At 32.1% G+C, this 5,270-nt stretch overlaps 1 long non-coding RNA gene across 1 annotated transcript; it reads right to left on the reverse strand.

The window, feature by feature from the left end:
* Positions 1-2,521: 2,521 nt before the first annotated feature.
* Positions 2,522-5,013, reverse strand: LOC111389295. Its single transcript, XR_002701716.1, has 5 exons — positions 4,799-5,013; positions 4,583-4,644; positions 4,458-4,517; positions 2,993-3,173; positions 2,522-2,910 (listed from the first exon to the last, which is right to left on the reverse strand). It is a non-coding gene; the product is annotated as an uncharacterized LOC111389295 (long non-coding RNA).
* Positions 5,014-5,270: the final 257 nt, after the last annotated feature.

Consider the following 5,270-nt stretch of genomic DNA (forward strand, 5'->3'; position numbering starts at 1 on the left):
AAAGTTTGTCCAGATTCATTCACATGTCTTAATTACCTATGTTGAATTACCGGTAACAATAAATAAATTAAAGTAATAAAAGAACACAACGAATGTTGACGGAGAAACCCCAACTGGGTAAAAACTCCGAGCACAAGCCAGTAGAGATCCACTATTTGTAGAAGGTAACTTACAGTACGTCAGAACAATTGATCCCCTCAATTTTCTAACCTCCTTACTGTTTGAGAACAAGACTCTCCTGGATCTAGCAGATCTGTGCTACCATCCCAGCCTTGTGTGACTTCTACTTCTCGTGAATCGTCAAGCACTCCCACTCTTCAAGCCAGTTCTTCCCGGATCTTCAATCTGAGGATTTTCTGGAAGTTTTATAGGATTTAGAGAAGGTGGTGTTTTGGTGTTTCAGGGTGTGATGTTTTTCTGCAAAAGCCAAGGATTTTTAATCTGAAAAGTTTAGAAGATTGTTTGGCTTTTTGAACCTTGGTGTGAAAGATATAAATGATTAATCTCCAAGGAATATGAAAGATTAAAGAAAAGTTTTTCAACAAAAGCTTTTCGAGGATTTTGATCTCCAAGGATTTTAGAGAGAATCAATAATATGGCTTCAATGTATATTTTCTCGATCTTCAACTCGAAGGAGACGAATGGTATTTATAGGGCTCAACATATGGTCTTGTGGCGCGTCAAAAATTCGCGAGCTTTTAAATTTAATGTTACCCAGATAAATAGGTGGCTCGAGCGAGGGACCAGTGTGACTCGAGCGACGTCCACTTCGCTCGAGCGACCTGCTGGCGATGCTCTAGCGACAGTGGTTTTGCAATCGTGGCTCGAGCGAGATCATGGTGTGACTCTAGCGAAATCTCGCGCCGTTTGCAACTTCGAGGCATCCATCACAACCCTAGACCTATCCTTCAACACTTTGATTAATTGCAACTCAAGTCCCTGAACTATTGGACATTTGACACTTTGGTCCTTGACCTTACAATTATGACATTTTAATCCTTGACTTTACAATTATTACATTTTGGTCCTTGGTCACAGATTTGCCAATTACATATTTCCTAACACTTTCTATTTTACTCTACTTTAATTTTCTTTTTCTTTTTTACTTTTGCTTTCAATGACATTTTAATACATTTTCTAATTTCTTTTTTTTTTCTATTTATTTAATTTCTTTTTTCTTTTTCATTTTTTTCTTTAATTTTTTATTTTCAATTTATTATGTTTATATATTTCCTTTATTTATATTTGATTTTAGTTTAAAATTTCTTTATTCTCTAGTTTTATTCTATAGATTTAAAAATCGCCCAAATTTGTTGTATTGCAATTTCGACATGTTCTCTCTACCCACCAAATCAACGGATTTTGATTGTATCTCACACTCCTAATTTTACACTCTATAAGATAATTAATTCCAACCAACATATTTTCTTTAAAATTAACTTGTAAATAAAAATATATTAATCACAAACTTATTTATAAAGCAAAAAAATTAATTATAATTCAAATAAAATAATTTTAAGTAAAATATTACTTATAAGATAAGAAAAATCACATTATAATTATAAAAAAAACACTTTTATGTAAAAAAAAATGTTTATAAAATAAAAATATTACTAATAAGATAAAAATTCACTTATAAAAAGTAGAAAGTTACTAATAAGTAAAAAATTCATTTAAAATTATTTAAAAGTATAAAATTAACTTATAATTGAAAATTTTACTTATAAGTAAAAAAATATTAACTTCAAATTTTAAGTAAATATTTAATTTTATTTGATTTTTTAAGTTAAATATTAAATTATGTTACAAGAATTACCTGTAAGTAATATCATTTATGAGTAAAAAATTTCACATAAGAAACTATAAATTGAAAATTTTACTAAGTGACTTTTATATATACTAGTTTTTAACCCGTGCATTGTGCTATTTTGAAGGTCATTTTAGCGCACCTATGACAACAGAAATAAGAAGACTGCAATTTGCCAACATTTAATAAATGTTGTTAGACTTACAAATTCAAAGAACAATTATTAATTCATATGCTTCAAATATGAGCACAATATGCACAGGAAACTCTACCTAATGAACTTGTGAAGATTTTCTAACCAAGTATCTCAACTTCTACCATCATAGGTCTTATCAGCTCAATCATTGCTTTCCTTGGTGTCTCCCCTTTTCCATTATTTCCTCTTGCATTCATCGTTACTCAAATGCATTTTAGAGAACTATCTGGTCCATCTATTGTGTTATTAAGAAGACAATTCAATTTCTACTTTAAAAATGTATGAATTGCATGGGAATCATTAGTTTCTAATATGAGTCATCAGAAAATGAAATTAAAAATAAGTTAAATCATAAAATTTCACTGAATTTGTCACTTGCATTTATGTTCACAATTCGAACATCAAAGACAATTAATTGTAAATTTCCAAAAATCATCTTGAGGTTAATAAGTAATGCAAATATATTTGATATGTGCAAATAATGATGGACAGATTGAAGAGATAGCTTCGGTTGACAGTTTGATGGAATCCAGGAAGCTGAAAGATATAACAAAGCATACCAACATTGGATTCTTATTTTACAACTTTAGCCCCTGTGCCTGCTAAAAAAAAAAGCCCAACCCAGAATGGAAAATCAATTGTAAATGATAATATCGAGACTTGTAAAACCACACTCATCGAGCATCCAACACCACTCTTCAATAGAAAACCACACTCATCGAGCATCCAACACAACTCTTCAATATAAAGATAATATTTTATCTTACAGGCTAAAGAAAAGCTCGCATACTTAGAAAATATGAAAAGAAACTCGATAGCATTCACAATATTTCTTCAGGCAACCAGAATTTTTTCAATTGTGTCCCATCTTATGTTGAGTTGAAGTAGAAGTTTTGATGGACTTATCCTGCAATGAATAATAAAGAGAATATTTAAATGCGATTAAGCACCATGTTAACAGAACACGAGTCTAGAATTCACTGGCTAACCCTGGCTTCAAATGGATAATTCGAGCTCCTAATCACTTTGGGAACAAAAGCAAGAGAATTTCTAGATTCAATTTGTTTGCGAGTTGCAAGGACAGTGTCCTCATGGACAGGCTTGTTGAAGCAATCCGTATACGCATATGGCTCCACATAGTAGACACCAGCAACGAAGCATCCACAGTAACTACATTAAGAAAATTTTATTTAAACCCTAAAGCATAGTCAAAGCTGCAAAATGGCTTCCATCACATAATGCAGTTTCAGACATTGATTCTAGATTTTTATGAATAACGAGAAGTGCCTAATGGAGGGCATCTAACCTAACCAAAGTTGTTGACAACAAAACAACTCTCGAATGATAAGGAAAACTATGAGAACAACACTTTGTAAGAGAGAATCTTTGTCAAAATCTAACCATCAAAGTTCAAACATATGAAGAACTTCACGTTTAATAAATCACTTTATAAGTTTAACAGTAGAACTAAACGCAGCAGGTAAGCCAAAATTTGACATATGGCCATTTGAATTCGTCAAAAATCACTATAATAACACCAAATAAGAAGTAGACTTCTTAAGACTGAACAACAAGGAAATAACAAGACATGGAGTTCACGAGAGGTCATTCACTATTTTATCAGGCCTATAAAGTATGATATCCTTACCTCCATGGAAAGTCTTGGACAAAATACAAGGAAGAAGTCCAATCATAATTGAATAGGGCTCATAGTGTGTACATTTATACCATCGCAAGAAATAAAATAAAGAATTTACAGTTTCAAGCGTTTTGATTTGTTACAGTTACATCACTTACATGATTCACCATCTCTTGATTGTTCCAACCTACATTTGAGAATTTAATTCATGTTATACATTTGAAAAAGGTTAGATGCAGATGAAAATTAATTCTACAATAAAGAAGACATTCCTCTTCTTCTTTGGACCGTTCTGATTGATCTTTTCATTGACCATATATTCAACTTCAGGGCAGGCATTTTCCATAAGAACACTATTTGCAATGGCACAGATTTCTTTTTCTGAGTTAATAGCTAAATAGTTTAACAATTTTTGACCAGCGCTCAGAGGTTGAAAATTGGCATTTGGGCTTGGACTAATCGATAGTCTTCAAGAACCTAAAGCTTCATGCTTGATAAATTTGTAGTCCTTTGCAATTGTTGCTAGAGCATTTAAATGCAAACCAATGCCAGGTAAAACACAAATCAATACAAAAGACAAACAAAATTAGTGTAAAGTCTATATTTTTTGAAGTCGTCATATTTTAATCACCGTTATTTCACAAAATAGCCAATAAAGGTGGAATGGTCTTCAACATAATAAAACTGAGATAGGCTACAAGATACGAGAAACTATTAAGAGGAACTCACAAACAACACGTTGGAAAATCTGTTAAACCTAACTGCAAATGTAGAAATAAAAAGGTTCAGGGTAAAGGAGGAGAATCTGTACATACCTGCTCATTAGCCAATGGTGGAAGGCCACCAACATACAGTTGACGTGCATGCCTTGTATCCTAGGGACGAAGTAAAGATTAGAAGAAAAGTTAAAATTACATAAGCAAGTAAAGGAGAACATTACTTTTTTTCCCTGCTGACTCTGGCTTGGATTGGCAACAATGGACTGTAACCCAACTGGTTAACCTATTAGCATACCTTGTATTTCTTGAGAAAAATGATGGTAACCTTCTAAAATTTATAACGACTGCACAAAATAAAATAAAAAATTGGTAAATCAGTAAAGTGACAGATGGTATAAAATGTAACGTTCAGAGATGAGATATGAAAATATACTCACTCAAAAAAATCATTTCTAAGGACTTGCATAAGAATAGTAGCTAGGAAACCAGTTAGGAGAACTGTCACACTGGAGTTGATTATTGGAAACCAATTGATTTCCAAGTGATGGCGTAGTGAAGAAGATTGAGTACTTCATTCTCTTCTCAAAAGGAGTGTTACTTTCCTTCCATTTTACCAAGTACATGAACTCCACTTCAACTTCCTTATCGTCAATAATTGTAAATCAATTTATACAATTTGACGTTTGGTTGAAGACAAAATATCATGTAACTGAATCAAGACGTGAACAGATATGAAGATAAGGTCATAATTCACCTTTCCAGGCCTTGTAAGAACAGGCTTCAATTTTTTTGACCCCGACACTACTGAATTGTTTCCAAACCTTAAAAAGAAATCCATTAGTGAAATTTAAACCATGCAATTTTATGAAAATAAATTCTGGAAATAATAAAAACTTGCTTTTACAGATG

Source organism: Olea europaea, unplaced genomic scaffold, assembly GCF_002742605.1.
Source record: "Olea europaea var. sylvestris unplaced genomic scaffold, O_europaea_v1 scaffold574, whole genome shotgun sequence".
Classification (NCBI taxonomy): Eukaryota; Viridiplantae; Streptophyta; class Magnoliopsida; order Lamiales; family Oleaceae; genus Olea; species Olea europaea.